The sequence below is a fragment of the Alligator mississippiensis genome, chromosome 2, assembly GCF_030867095.1.
Source record: "Alligator mississippiensis isolate rAllMis1 chromosome 2, rAllMis1, whole genome shotgun sequence".
NCBI classification, from domain to species: Eukaryota; Metazoa; Chordata; order Crocodylia; family Alligatoridae; genus Alligator; species Alligator mississippiensis.
The window spans coordinates 118260653-118275448 of NC_081825.1; the positions used below are offsets into that span (position 1 = coordinate 118260653).

Genomic DNA, 14796 nt, shown 5'->3' on the forward strand with positions numbered 1-14796 from the left:
GCTAGAGTTAAAAACAGTCAACAGGGCAGCAAAACCAGAGATGTATTACCAGGAGTAGCTAACAGGCAGCAGAACTGCAAAAGAAAGGCTAGCTTGGTTAACAGAGCATCAAAGCTATTAAAAAGGTCACAAACACCTATGGAATTAAGAGTTTAGAAGTAATCAGATAGATTATAATGAGCCATGAAGTCAACTATCTTCTTCATTGTTGTCTGAATAGAAATGGTGCTGCCACTGTCAAGCAGTTGTTTTTAAACTTTGGATGGACCAGGAATCCAGCCTATGCCTCCCGCCCCCCCCTGCTCCCCCCCCCGATCTGCCCCGTATAGTCCTGTTTCCCTGAACACAGTCATTTACAATAACAAACAGAACAGTTTCTTTTGTCACATCTCTAAATCTCTTTCCCATCAGCACTCTACCTAAAAATCTCTGGCTCAGCTTTCCCTCTCGGTAATGCTACAAGTGCTTCTCTGGCTTTCTTTTAGGCTTCCTGATTATCCCCTCTGTGTGTTTTAGATATGTCCTCACTGCTCCTTTCTCTCCCTCTTCTCCTTTCATGTGCACGTGGGTTCATGCACACACGCACACGCGCGCGCACACACACACACACACACACACACACACACACACACATTCAGCTTCATCAAACAATACCCCGAGCATTTTCACTCGCACCAGAAGAAAAATCCTTCACATGAATGAAACTTCTACTTCAGCCTTGCACATGAAGTGTGTTTTGACCTGTTCCCATTTTGTTTCAGCTATCTATCTTATAAATAAGCTCAGTTGCTTTTTCCTAGATGATAGGTAGGTGTTACACCCTTCAAAATTCAGTAACACCCAACCTCCAGTAAAAAAAAAAAATCTTCATTATAAAAATTATACAGAAACACTTCAATCTTAATATCCCACTTTAGAAAATCTGTGCTCTCTCTCAGACTTCTCCAAACAAAGCCCACATTTCCACAACTATAAATGAGATGAATTAAAATAGCCTACTTTGCTTGTAAGGTTGCATGAATTAAGGTCTGTGACTGCTCGTCTCCTACAGTGTTGGCCACTAAGCAAAACCAATAGATGAATAAAACAGGTATTCTATCAGACGAAAAATAAATATATATATATATATATATTTTTTTTTTTTTTTTTTTTTACATGTTATTTTGGTAAATACCTGACCTTTTCCACAGATGGGAAACATATGAACCTCCTTGATGACTGCAGTGGGTTGCAAAAGGAGACAGAGTCTCTAGGATAGCATATTATCTCCAACTGCTCCTGGCTAGCAAAGCTGCTGTATTAAGCCAAACAGGAGATTCTGACAAACAGGCCAAAATAGACAGTGTTTCTACATAAATGGTGTTGGTCTGAATCCTTGGTATTAGCCAGCCTCTGTTTGGCACTGAACTAACTAGAGAGAAGATTTCTATATATTCATAGGTAAAGCAGGAGCTGGCATAGGGTTCATGGATTTTCTGTAGTATCTAACAGGGGATTGCCCCCCGTCCCCTCATTGGTAATGGGGAAAAAAAGAAAGGAAAGTTATATCTACTGAACCATGACAGATGAATGAAAAAGTGTCCCCATTGTATTTATTCTCTATAGCAAATAATTTTTTTTTTTTCAGTTTGCCCATCCAGCATTGTTGTTATAATGTACCATAATTATGTCTGGGAGCAGATTTTCTAAGAACAAGATAAGTAACATCTTTATTTCAGTGACTGATAATTGTATTTCTGCAAATTTTATTGCCTTCAATTTTCACCAGCTCTTTACTCTAGTAATGCCTTCAGTGTTCAAAAGCTATCGCAGCACCTCCAGAGAGTTTCAGAAATTCCAAAGTATGAATATTAAAGCTGCCTAAGGTCAAACAGACACCCACAGACTTTCTTTTCTATCATAATAGTTTTAACTATAGCAACCTGATCTGCGGTGCACCTTCTTCTCCTTAAGGAGGCAGACTAATGTTCCTGCATTCTTTTCAGAATATTTTAGCAAATAAACCCTCAGCCCTATGCCCCTTTTCTCTCATTTGTATGCACCTTTACAGCAGATCATCTTACATACCCAACCCCACATCTGCCTTCTCTACATTCATCTTCCTGCTTATTCTATACCTGCTGCCCTCCCAACAACTCTCCCAGAATTGCTGCTAATTGTGGCCTGATTCTTATCACGTTAGAGTCAGTGGAAGTTCTTCATCTTATTTTAGTGGGTACCGTGCCAGGCCTTCCATCAGCTGCTGTATTAATTCAACTATTTTTTTCATGAAATTTGAAATGTATGCATCTGTCACTGTCTCCTTCACTGGATAAATCAGAAAGCAAAAAAACCCATCTCATTCAATTAACACCTTAACTGAAGGTTTAACTTTGTGCCCCATGGTTGCCCCTTTGCCAGTTTCTTACACATTTCCACTATAAAATGCTCAGATGGCAACCGAGAAAAATACCACAGGAGAAATACTGCTGCACATGAAAGAGGTAAGTGGAAAAAGAGATGAGCAGAAAATCAAAGACAAAAAAGACTACTAGAATTTGGTGGCATTCATCCTCAGAACTAAGATTAATGATTTATAATATTTTTTTAAATGGTATTTTTCTTTTTGCATACTTTATCCTTGGGAATATTACAGCTTAAAGAAAAAAAATAATGGGAACAGGAATTTTATAGAAGCAGACCACTGGCTGCTGTGGTTCCCCTGCTTTACCTGTGGCAGGTTAGGATCTCAGATCTATGTTCTGTCAGGGTTGAGGGTGGTCTTAAGTGTTGTTCATCCTTCACAAGTGAAGATGACCGCATCCAGCGGGGTGGGGGGAGAGAGAGAGGAAGCAGGAAAGAAAAAGGGAAGGGAAAAGAGAAAGAGAGGAAACAGGAGAAAGAAGGAAGAGGAATGAGAGAGGAGAGGGGTGGAGGCTAGGTCACGTACATATGCAGATGATTTATAAGCCCAATCTTTTCCCTGAACAATCTGCAGCAGCAGGGGCAGGAGAGCGATGAGGACTAGACATGAGAGGTCCTCATTTTTCTGGCCACACACTTCCATGTGCCACTGCTCAAAGGCCAGTGCTCCACTCTGGACTGATGACTTCCAGGCTGGACAGTCATGAGCAATTTGGTCCCATGACTCCGGGTTGATGCCAAAACTCTTTAGGGACATCTTTAGGGTGTCTTTGTACCGCTTCTTTGGTGCACCACAAAAGCGTACTCCATTTCACAGTTTTCCATAGAAATTTTTCTGTGTCAGGCATTCTTGAAAGGTGGCTGGCCCATCTTAGCTGCACCAGTTTCAGTAGAGTGTGAATACTGGGGAGAGCTGATCTTCTGAGCACCTCAGTGTCTGGAATCTTGTCCTGCCCTTGATCTTTAGTATCTTTCGCAGGCAGCACAGGTGGAAGTGGTTTAGTTTCTTGGCACAACGCTGGTAGATGGTCCAGGTTTCACAGGCATAAAGGAGGGCTGTCTGGGGTGTCTGGGAGAGGTAGCACCTCCAGAGAAGGAGTATGTCATGCTTACCTGAGTGCTTCTTCCTCTGTTGGTCCTCACCAGCATCCAACTCTCACCTGTAGCTCCAAGCATCTGTCTGCATGTGACAGTGACCACGCCTGGGTAAACTACCTCAAAGGGTGGGCCAACCCAGGTAAGGGTACCCAGTCAGTCTCTAGACCTGTAGGGAGATAGGGACACACCTTTCCCTGCATGCAAAGTCTGACTCTGGCTGGCTGGCTGGCTGGGCAGACAAGACCCTTGTATGGTCCAATGGCCGTGATGGTGGTACAGCAGTGTGCCGTGGATCACACAAAGCAGGACAAGGCACAAAACACGCCCTGGTCATCCACTGCATTTGGCCCAATCTCCAGCTGTCTTGACACTGTCCTGCCACTGGTTACCAATTGGCTCAGAGGAGAGAATGAGGCCGATGCTGCGCACCTCTTCCTTACTCAAATCCATATCTCACGTGACTCACATCCACATCCAATCTCATGTAGAGTTCAGATTATGGTCGTATGGGATAGTTTGGATATGGATGATCTTGCCTCAAGCAAAGGGTTGAACTACATGACTTCTGGAGGCCCCTTTCAGCCCTTTGTCTCTATGACTTCTATGACTTCTGTAAAACAAAACTCCATGAAAAGATAAAAAGGGGCAAATATCACATAATGAATTAGACTTCAGTTTAGAAGACACAGAAGCAGTTATCCATGTTGGTCTGAAGTCAGGCAGAAGGCAGGATAGAGTTATACTTTATGCATCTCTGAAATAATTAATCTTTAAAATGCAATTTTACCCTGACTTAGAAAAGATGTGACCTTATATACATTTTACTATTTTTAATCTTTCTGGACTCTATTACAGACTTTTGATTGATTATTTTTTACATAAGCAATATATCATTAAAAATACTAACTGACTATCTCCCTAAACTTTCACTCCTGCTCTGACCAGTAGGGTAACCAGCATATTACATTTGGAACTAGAGGTAACTGTTTCTAATGGATAGGGTAGAATCAGGGAAGGGCAGAAAGAGGGCTTTCAAGGAACCTGCTCTCCATCGTTTGTTCATGTTCGAAACACAACTGAGAAGATCCTGGAAACTGCTTTACTTTACATCAGGTTCTCAAGAAATGAAATGAGACCAGGTCCCACCAGCCTTCTTTATCACAGATTCACCTACTCATTATTTTGACAGCAATGGGAAAAGAATAGGAGACTGCTCTGCTTGCCCTAAGCCTGATGGTCAGTCCCCTATTCTGATCTGAATTTGGCCCATTGGCCCATATTTTAGTTAGTTTCCACACTAATTCACTTAAATATTGCACCCCATTGTTTCTATCACTATTTCAATGAAAAATAACATAGGATTTGCAATTAAGATAATGTTCTGCTTAATTATTAATTGACTCAGCAACCATTTCCAAGGGAACTCTGATTAAAAAAGTATAAGAACTCTTACCCTTTAGGGTAGTTTATCCCTTCATGGAGCCAATCTGCCTTCCAAGGGCACGTCCAGATGAGCAGGAACTTTTGTATCCCTGGAGACAAGTAGCAGCAGCACTCCTTATGCCTCTGCTACTTGTCCCTGGAGAACCCCTATACCATACGCACTCTGCTGTGTGGCAAATTACCCCAACAGACTTACCTGGTGTCCTGGGGGCCTCTGGGAGCTGTAGTCATGGCAGGAAGCCTGGCCAGCAGCTGGAGTGTGACTCCAGCCAGCCAGGCTCCAGTTTTGAGTGGTGTACACTGCTGCTACATGCACTGCCCTGCTTTTTTTTTGGCAATGGTCAAAAAAACACAAAAAAACCCTGTACTGCAAAGAGGCAGCATGAGGAGTGCCTGCATGTGTGGTGTGTGGCACTGCAGACAAGTCTGTGCACCACACACCACACGCCCATGCTCATCTGGATTCTCCCAGATATCTACGCTGAGCTTCTTTTGAATTCAATGACAATTGCAAAGTACACCATTATCTAAGAGCTGAAGTCATTATGGCATTAGGGTACAATTAAAGAGTCTTTTAACATTTGCTGAATTACCTATGTTCCCCCAGTAAGTGCTTTTCTGCACAGATAAATTTAAAACCAAATTTAGCTGTCAGCTAATTTGTGAAAATCCAGAACAAATCCCCTTCCTTCAACAGAGTTGCTCTGACAATGTTTCCAGTATACATGAGAACTGAATTTGACCCTTATAGTGTTTATGCACAGTTGCCCTTGTTATGATGAGAATAGCAGTAGTGTGATTGCCACTATTTTGAATTATTTTATTGGTGGTCTGGTTTGTTGACTATTAAGAAGGGGCCACATCTGGTCAAGTGTGCATTCAGTCAGTTAAGGGCTTCTATTCCCAAATGTGTATTACAAAATTCAGACACTATACTGACCAGATTTAAAATAAAATAAAGAAACATTCTTTTCTTTCTTTTTTTTTTTTTCTTATAGACACTGGATGTGCAGAATTAAACACCATATACCTCCCTGAAGCTGTTTCTTTCTCATACCATCTGGTAATGGGAGTATCATTTATACCACATAAAACTATGACATCTGGAAAGGAAAGGCCAGTCTGATAAGATCACACACAAAACCATGACAAACCAGCTTTTAACCAACCTTTCTACTTTTTCAAATGTTGGAGACTAAATTAGTGAATACATGTTGTTAACAAGAAATTTAAGGTGGATGGGTGAAACATGCAAAACGTTTAGTTTTTTCCTGCATGTGGAAAATGTTTAAGATAAAAACCAGGATGATGATGAACCCCATGGAAAAAATAACTTTATAAATAACTGACACAAACAAAAGTAAATTCAGTGAAGTAAAGAATAGAATTATATTGCACAGTAGGGGCATATACACGTGCAGATGCTCTGGGCTGGGTTTATTATAGAGTAATTTACTGTAGAGTAAAACTCCAGGTAGGTGTCTACACATGCAGAGAAGCAGAAGTAGATTTGCTGCTCATGGCAGCAATCTGCTCCTGGCCCCTCTAGCTCTGCAGCAGCCAGGGGGATCTCTAGGCTTCCCCCAAGTGCTAGCCAAAGGGCTAGTAGGGAGCATAGGGCCAGGAGACAGCAGTCTTTTGGCAGGGGCTGGTAGATTGCTCCCTGCCCCTTGGAGCTGCCTGCTGCTGGTGTGGCCCCTGCCACCAAAGCCTAGTTGGGGACAATGTCTCACTGCCCCAGAAGCAGGGAGCTCCCAGCCCCACCTCCCCATTTGAGGCTTGGGCAGGGGCTTGGAAAAAGCTGCAGGGGAGGGGTAGGTCCCAGCCCCCTGCCCCAATCTGTTAGTGGGGCAGCTAGCAGCAAGCCCCGGCCTGGACAGGGATTCCCCAAGATTGTGGAGTGGGGCCTGGGAGCAAGCTCCTTGCTGCTGGGGCAGAGGACATTGTCCCTGTCCAGGCTCTGGTGGCAGAGCCCACTCAGGCAGAAGGCCTCTCTCAGGAGCAGTCTCCTGATCCCTGCTGCCCTGCTGTCTAGGAGCAAATTTGCCTCTGGTTGGCTATCTACACATGCCATGCTGTGCAGTAAGTATTCATGAATAAATTTGTTACTTGAATTTAGAGGTAGCAAATTTACTCATGATTAGAGGAAATTACTGTGCAGTAAGCATCTTGCAGTAAGCAAGGCAGTATGCAGTAATTTCCTCTAATCTCAAAGTGTCTTATGTAGATGCGCCCAATGTTTAGGAAAAGAAAGAAAATAGTATGTCCCAAATTTAAAGATAAATCAGAGGCTCTTTAGTGTGCTTTGATGTTAGAATTGAAATAACTGAGGCTCTTAATCATTGTCTCCAAACAGCAGTAGTTGAGCACATGGACCCTCATCTTTAGGTCTGGTCAAGTTGTCCTCAGCACAGAAGAAGGCTTTACGCTATCATAACATTGCTTCATTCCTACAAAGAAACACTAGGCACAGAAACAATATAATTTAGACCAGCCTCAGAGCTCACTCAAGTTCATATTGCAGGTTGATAGTGATTAAGTCAATTCAGATTTTTAAACTTTAACAATATCTTTTAAGTAACTTTAAGAAAGCTAGCAGACTAGATCAGGAGGTGAGATGCGATTCTCCTTAGCTCTTGTTTGGGAGGAGCTTCCTTCTCCATCTCTGTCAGGTCTTCTGGTCAGCACTGCGTGAGCAGGCTGACTTGGATCCAGGAATAAAACGCTCTAAGACAGAAAACAAAAGTAAACCAAAAATAAGGACAGACAACTATGGGACAAAAATGCAACCAAAAAACAGGATTATAATTCTTCAGACTGAAGGGATCTTACACATGGAAACAGGTGAGTATTAAAAAAAAAATCCTGTTTACTGGAAGAAGAAATACTTACAACTGAACTAGAGGTAGGAGCTACTATTTCTGTTTGTAGATTTTGGCCAGTCTTTCTATTGCTATGCAATAGCATAGCTATGGACCCTCTCATTTAAAACTACCCTCCCAAACCTCGTCAGTGCTGCTGCAGAGAGAACGAATATGTTCCCATTTGTACAGGAAGTGTAAAATGACAACTTGTATTACCTTTCTTATGCCTCACTTTTGGTTCTTTTCCAGCAGAAGGACTACCCACAGAAGGATTTCTCCTTCTTTCTTCACTCCTGGAAATTTCAAATCATTTTACCTGGTTAATCAGGGTTATGTCTATACTGTTTGCAGAGCATGTTCCAGCAAGCATATTCCCAACCATAACCCACCTGCCTACTTTACAGATGTTCCAGATTCAGAAACGTGCTGGTTAGACAACTATGCAGTCATCATCAGTGGCAACACCGGAGACTGTTCTCAAGAAAGCTGTATATAGGGATGTCCCAAGGACCCGCATATTTCCATATTTGGGGCCTGCAAGTATGCATGGGTGGGCAAGTTGTGCTGAGAAACATCTTAACCAAGACTCATGGCTTCTGTGCTATAGACATACCCAAAGGGTCCTTGCAGATACAAATTTTCTTCAGATAAATATCTCTGCTTTATTTTCTTAATTTCTGGTATATCTTCTATACAATGAGGTATCATAACATTGCACACTTTTCTACACAATTGTCATAGAATTGCACAGTTGATAAGCCAAATATGGCTTCATCTTTCATCTGTAAGTCTTAGTATGATTTCCTTTGACACATTTGATACATCTGTTTATACATTCAACTTTAGTTTGCTTTTTTTGCTTCTGAGCACTGTGCCAGAAATTGAGAGAGAGTGTCTGGGAATGTCTCTGAGAGCCACTCTAATTAAAACTCCTTGTGTGTCTTATGTATCAGCATCCCCACACTTTAAAATGGCAGTGAGGGCGCTTCATCTAAAGCTCGCTCAATGAGCCTTTAATGAAGTGCCCCCACTGCCATTTTGAAGCACAGGGATGCTGATATATGAGACACTGGAGGCTGCTGGAGCACAGGAATTACCATGCTCCAGCAGAGTCAATTAATCAAGTCTGCTCCAATGCGCTGTAATTACAGCATGTTGGACCAGCCTCGCTGCTTGTGTATAAACACCCCCACCATATCTTTCACCCAGTTTCTTATCTATTTAATAGGAAGTTCTGACAATCATTACCTTGCACTGAAATATTTAAGTCACGAATTCAACTCCATTTCAGTTCTTTTGAATGTGGTTACTTGAGTCCCAATTCTGTAAAAATGCAAACACATGAGTAATTTAACCCATTTATAGGAATGAAATTACTTTAATGAATCAAGTTGCACATGGGCTAGATTCACAGAAGGACTTGCATGCTTAAATGTATCATTCAGGTGGAACACATATTCACAAATCCATGTCTAACTGTAGATATTTTCAAATTTCTCATTATGAAGTCCTAGTGCCAGAGAGTTCAACACACCAGCATATGCTCAAGTCCCAGAACAATTCTTAAACAAGATGTCATTCTGAATGTCTCACTTGTGGGGTCCAATCTCTCCCCAAAGTATTTCCCTGCCCATCTGTTGTGTGAAGGGCTCAGTATTTAGGGTTAATTGGATTTATTTTGGGTTAATTAACTTTTGGACTCAAAATTCAGGATTAATTAACTTTTGGTCAATTATTCAGGGCTTAATTGTAACTTTACATTTTTTTCTACTTTTTTTTTGCACAAAGGCAGAGCAGAGGCCTGATTGTGATTTACAGATATTTCCTCTTGTGAAAGTCTAATGCTTTCTGTAGGAACGTGCGTAATCCTTCCACTTAGATCCTGCTCATTCTCTTTGGTTCTTGCCCACCATGCCTTCGATGTTAAAAGAAAATCCAAAGGGAAAAGTAAATATTGGGAGACAAATTGTTGTTTCTTAATGCAATTCCTCCAGCTATCTAGTCTCATCACAGAGCTCCTCCATCGCCAGACCCTGCCCTCACCACACCAGCTGTTTAGGGGTACAATTTCTGAATTATCATCAGTATTTCGTGCATCAGCAGGGACCTGATCTATGATCATGCCACTTAAACTAAACCACATGGTCATAAATCAGGTCTTAGGAATGTCTGCATGTGGCCAAAGACACTTGAAGAAGAAGGGTTCTGCTCTCAAAAATGCATGGAGAAGATGGTATTTTATTCAACAGGGGCTGATATTTTCAGTGTGCCCAGATTCACTGGTATGTTACTGGGACTGTGAATACAGACAGACAGATATTTCCTCAGTAAAGAGCAGAAGGTGCACAGTCCTGTGTGAAATGGTTCCATTTCTTTTGCTTACTTCTGTAGATAGCTCGCCCTTTTCCTGCCTACATGGCATATTCTAGGTTTTAGAATGAACAGTGAGCAAAACTGAGTCTAAATAACTAAAATCACTGATTTCTCAATAGGACAGCTGTATTGAGTAGGACTATATGTTACATATGCAACATTTATTTTTTCTTTATTTCATTGCATTATGTATTTCACTTGATTTTATGAAATATGAAAGTTATTGATTCCTGCTTAGACATATTTTATTACGGTTGCCTCACAACCACCTTCAAGATGCTCTCCAAGATTTCAAGTTTTATTAACAATGAAAACTAATTTCATTCAATAATCAAAGATGATTTAGTCACTGTGTGGCTTTCCATACATCTGTTAAAATTATTTAAAAGCAAAAATATTTCCCCTGCTTGGAAAAATATATTGCTGAGACCAGTTTGCATAAAGGTTTTCAAGTGAGTTCCTTAAATAAAGAGACACAACTGGCTTTTTGCCAAGTACATTTTCCCTAGAGCTTCTAAAACTATATATAAAGTAAACTAATATATATATAAATGTATATAAGCAGACGAATCATATAATCCTTCTGAAAAGGAACTAATTCATAACCATATTTAGTAAACCCTGCTTCCAAAAAACCCAGTGCTTTTCAATTTACTCTGTAGTGAACAAGGTGTATTGTAAATTATTAAATTCAGCAAATACTTTCTCAAGTGTATTTGTTATTTGAGCATAGTGATAAATATTAAGAAGAATATCTATTTCTTGGATGGTAATTTATTATAAATCACAGTAATTAAACTTTAGGATGAGTTGTTAATAGCTATACTAATATAACAGAAGTCAATTTTTGGATCCTCCTGCCCCAGGAAATTAAATGGTATCATGTCCCACCTCATTCTCCTATAGTATATATACAAAGAGTAGCTGCCAGAGAAAGTGGGAGAAAGTGCAGCCTCTGCAAAAATAAGGGTGAAATCCTGCAAATCAGCTCAGGTACCCTAGCATGCCAGGAGGCAGAAATGACTCTTCGCATTCATGATATTATTTTCTGTAGAATTCTCAATGAAAAGTGTTTTTCATCAAGACTGAAGTTAGCAATGTGAAAATGCATCTATGATAGAGTTGCAATGTTTGATTACATTTGAATTTAGCATGGAGTGACCTGGCTTTTAACTAACTGATCACAACTCTAGCCCATGCTGCTGATGGTTAAATTCCCATTCAGGATTATCTGATCTCACTACAAAGCTAGGGCCCAAGGAAAAAAACATGAATAATCTGAACATTCCGAAGTCACTATCCTTGCTCTGTTAAAAAAAGAGGATAAGACTCAGACCTGTTCAGGAGATGCTAAGAGCTAGCCATCTACATGTGTGCCCAAGGGCTGTTAGCTGATGGTACAGCGGGGCATAGGCTGGGCCCTGGGCCCAGGTGCAGAGTTGCATGGCACGGTAGGGCAGATGGGGTCAAGTCCCACCAGGGCCAGGTGGTGGTCAGTGCGGGTGTGGAATGTGACTAGCACGGTAGTGAGCAGAAGGTCACAACACTAGTCATTGCTGCTGCAGGGAGGGTGAGGAGCATCTACGGGGCACTGGGCACAGGCTCTTGGGATTGCATCCTGGAGCGCTATGCCAGCAGGCTGCATAATGCTCGAGGCCAGAGAAGTATTTGGTCAGGTAACAAAGCATTGGGCAGCCTTTTAAAGAGTGGTGCTGGCACCGGGGCAGCTCCAGCTGAAGCCTGGAGCTCCCCTTAGCTGCTTCAGGACTAAACAGCTCCACCTCACCTCAGTTTGCTCCTGACCTGTGCGCATGTGTAGACTGTGCATCCTGGAGTAGTTTACTGTGCATCAGTTTGCTGCACAGTACTTTCATAAACATTAATTGCACATAAAGATCTATCAATTATTTAATACAGTTTAAAAGCTCTATGATAACAAATAAGTAGCAATCCTAATTTTATTCACTAAGCACATGAGTAAGCCTTTTTAAGGTGAGAATGACAGTAGGAATTTAGCCTCCCTTGGTTCTCTCCCTCAGAGAAGCTGGTGCTGCAAAACAGATCATAAGTTGTGTCTCCCTGACAAGACCTCTGCAGTTAGCATACCTTACCATTCCCTAAATGTTTGCATATGTGTAATTAGTTTAAAACATTTCTTAATGATGTCTTAGCAATCTTTCTTGTTAGGCTTATTCATTATTTAACTGCTGCCATTATTTAGAATAATTTTCCTCACACCATATCTAAGTTAATTTTCCTTTAATTTAAAATCATCAGTGCTGATTCTCTAGTGTCGTGATAGAAGCACAAATGTGAAGGTCAGGAAATATATGTAAAATATCAGTATGCCACTTCTGTGACATCACCAACCAAATTCTGCAGGCCGCCTGGCTCCTCTCATCTATACAGGCTGTGTCTACACAAGATGCATACTAAGCAGTAGCTTTTTACTACTATGCAATAGTGTTGCGGGGCACAAACCATGATGCGACACTACTGCACAGTAGTATCGAGCTACTGTGCAGTAATAATGAGCTACTGTGAAGTACACATCACCACAAAGCCATGAAGGGATGCTACTGTGCAATAATTCCAGTAACTGCACAGTCACTTAGTACTCGGGTATGCAACTGCTAAATGAACTCACAGTTAACAACTGCATAGTCAGTGTGTATGGCTGTACCAACAAGCTTTGGGGAGCCTCTGGCAGCTGTGGGCTTGAAAGAAGGACTTTTTCCTCCTGCCCCACTCTAAACCAACACCTGTGTGTGGTAATGGGGAAATGGTTTGAGCTGCCATAGCAATTCACCCAAGTTTCCGATGTACTGAAGTAATAGGCACCAGCTTTATTTTCAATAATTATTATCACTTAAAAACAGAACTTTCAAAAGAGCAAGACATTCTATAAATATATGCATTTGTACTATATGAGAGCGCTACTTTAGATGCGATCATTTAACTTCAATCTGCTTCAGACTTTTTAGGTGTAATGTTTTACACTGCACTGAACAAAATCTTTGGCAATGCTCTCATTTGGAAAACAAGAGAACACAATATCAAAAGAGTTATTCAGTAGGAAAGTAGCCTCAGTGTGGGAAAGAATGAATTCTCACATCTTGCCACAAGATTTCTATTGGTGCGTTATATGCACATGGGTAAAATCTAGCATTTAATTCACTGCTACAAATTGCAATGCAATGAAATTGGAAAGAAAGTAAAACTATCTGTAGACAAAGTTACAGATAATGCTCTGCCCCCATTGGAAGTCAATAGAAAATAATATTAATTTTGAAGGAGATGAAAATATATATTTGTAGGAGTGAGAGAATAAGAATTTAGCAGATAATAAGATCAACATTTTTTTAAAGGGATCACCATTTTGGATGCCCCAGTTTTTTATTCCAACTTGAAACACTTGGGTTTGGTTATCTGAGGCGTTTGACAATTCCTTTTCATTTCAGTATGATTTTCAGGAGTTCTTTACCTGCAAAAATTGCGCCTTTTGATGTCGCAAGCTTGGCTCCCAAAATCAGTGGTCACTTTTGATAATATTGGTGAGAGGGTTTTTACTTCAAGGAGGAGTATGAAAAATGCTGAATGTACAGTTGATCTGGTTATGCTTAAAAAGAGAAGAGCTAAGAAATGGAAGCATTCATTCTACAATAGTGAAATAGGTCTCTCTGAAGAAGATATTTTATTCATAGATTGTAAAGTTAGAAGAGACCGTTAAATCATCCAGCCTGACCTCCTGCATCCCACAGGCCATAGAATTTCATCCCATTATTCCCGTATTGAGCCTAATAACTTGCATTTGACTGAAGTATATTTCCCATAATTATTCTAAGGGGAAATTGTTTGAAAATGAATGGGTACTAAATACAATATTTAGTGTCATCAATGTCTATCTAATGATGTTAAATCATTTATTTCAAAATTTGTAAAATAGATCAAACATCTCTATAGCACTTCCAACTTGATCAGCCCTAATGGGAGGTCTGTGCAGCACAAGGCAATGCTGTGAAGGAAAACTCAAGTGAGCTCTGAGTTTGGTACTGGAAGCAGAATAGCTGTGTTACCTCAGCACTCTACCTGGGTGTAATCCAGAAGGTGCTTGCTTGGGATGCTTCAGCCTTGTTTACTCCCTTACAGTGCCCCTTGAAGTCAGATCAGGTTTGGCTTCTTGAGCAAGGGGGGAGCCCAAGCTCCGTCCCACTCCTTCCCACTGTAAGACCCCAGCTGTGCAGGGAAGTACATACATTACACACACTCACACACATACATCATAGAAGAAGAAGTCAGATAGAGATTCAGATTATTAAACACAACACAGAAGAAAGAAGACGACGATGATGACAAACCACTTTTCACAGCCGGGATTATGAACTTCACTTAATCAGCTTCCTAGGTACAGTAACTCATAGACTCAATATAGACATTGGATTTATGACACATTACAACCTTCCAGGCATCTGACTCCCTAGGTACCCGTCCACTTTTACCTGTGCTGCTACATCCCCCTCCCCCCCCCCACCCCAGCCTGTCCCTCACCCCCTGACACCTCCATTTTCATTTACACTGACTGGCTTTCTTGCCTGCATTGCACACCAGCCTCTGG

At 41.1% G+C, this 14796-nt stretch overlaps 1 long non-coding RNA gene across 3 annotated transcripts in view; it reads right to left on the reverse strand.

The window, feature by feature from the left end:
* Positions 1 to 1177: 1177 nt before the first annotated feature.
* Positions 1178 to 14796, reverse strand: part of LOC109284821 (uncharacterized) — a 105102-nt gene continuing 91483 nt past the window's right edge. For all 3 annotated transcript variants that reach the window (XR_009459845.1, XR_009459844.1, XR_002092403.2), the window contains 4 exons: positions 14258 to 14417; positions 9057 to 9131; positions 8025 to 8101; positions 1178 to 7671 (listed from right to left, as the gene is read on the reverse strand). This is a non-coding gene — a long non-coding RNA (uncharacterized LOC109284821). The remainder of the gene's footprint in view (positions 7672 to 8024; positions 8102 to 9056; positions 9132 to 14257; positions 14418 to 14796) is intronic.